Source organism: Octopus bimaculoides, chromosome 20 (assembly GCF_001194135.2).
Source record: "Octopus bimaculoides isolate UCB-OBI-ISO-001 chromosome 20, ASM119413v2, whole genome shotgun sequence".
Classification (NCBI taxonomy): Eukaryota; Metazoa; Mollusca; class Cephalopoda; order Octopoda; family Octopodidae; genus Octopus; species Octopus bimaculoides.
The window spans coordinates 4,712,706-4,714,143 of record NC_069000.1 but is presented as its reverse complement, the minus strand read 5'-3'; positions in this window follow the sequence as shown (position 1 = coordinate 4,714,143).

The window sequence follows — 1,438 nt, the reverse complement described above, 5'->3', positions numbered from 1 at the left end:
ATATATATGCACACATATATATGTATATATGGATACATAGGTACACACACATATATAGATAGATAGAGACATACATACATAAAGACAGACAGACAGATAGTTAGATACAGATATGTATACATGTCTGTATGTATATGTTGTGTCGACGCCCCCAAGCGGATAAGTAGGATAGCCCAAGATATATAAATAGAGGTAGTCTAGCCGCGGTAGAGGAGTTGAGTAGCAGTCGCGTAGCGGTTGAGTTGAGATCATCCGAAGGTGCTAGATAGCAGTAGCTTGAGACATAACAGCATATCAATCCTGAGTCCTGAACCAGGTGTTAGATAACGCCCGGGTAATGTAATGTAAGAGATGAGGAAGGAAAATATTACCATTAAGAAAGCTCCGTCTCGAGAAGATCTACAATAATTCTGGTAAAAAATTGGAACGAAAGAGGGAGTTCAACCGGAATGCATTTGAGAGAGAATACTGTTCCAACACTAACAGTAAAACATATAAAATTGAAGCAGAAACCTTTGCTATAACAGTTGGCAGTTTTATAATAATTAGAAAGTAGAATAGGCATGCATAGAAACAAAAATATCCTGTTGGTGATGTTAAAATTCCAACGAAGGAACCTTGAATCTAGGTTAGAAACCGGCTCTTTCTCTATTGGCATGAAATCTTGAAATGAAACTGAACAATGACATACATACATACATACATATATACATCAGCCGAAATGTTATAATAATAATACTATGTTAGATAAAGGCATTTTACAAATATATTTTCCAAATCAAATGCCTTCCCACCAAATCCATTATTATTACCGGGTAAACAACCAAAATTACACACAAGATAATTCTTTGAAATCCATTTAGTTGCGCGCAGACTATCATTATAGGAAGGACTTTGAGAAGTCTATGAATAGATAACTGCCAATCCTATATAATGCCATTATATCATAACGTAAACGAATGTCATGCGGGCAATTATTTCAACACAAGAGTTAATTTTTATTTAAGAATACAATGTTTTAAGTTAATCTATTTTTTAAAAATATTATTATAGATGTTGCTAAAGGCGTAAGAGATAGTGTTTTATCAGCGTGTGTTTGTATATTTATATTTATTCACGCGCTCGTGTGTGTGCGTACGTATAGTTATGTGTGTGTGGTTGGGCCTATTTGGCTATGATATTAGCAGTTTATATTAGCTTCCGTGAGATATCATGAAACACACCTCTAAGCAACTTGAACGTTAAGAGGTTTAATGAAGAGTGGAAGAAAGTATGACTGTCCTTAGCAAGATATAAATAGACCTTTTGAAATTTCTGTATTTACATAATAAATTGAGAAGACTTTTCACTTCCGTATTATATATATATATATATATATATATATATTCAAAATATACATATACACACTTATATTAAATACACACATATGTGTATATGT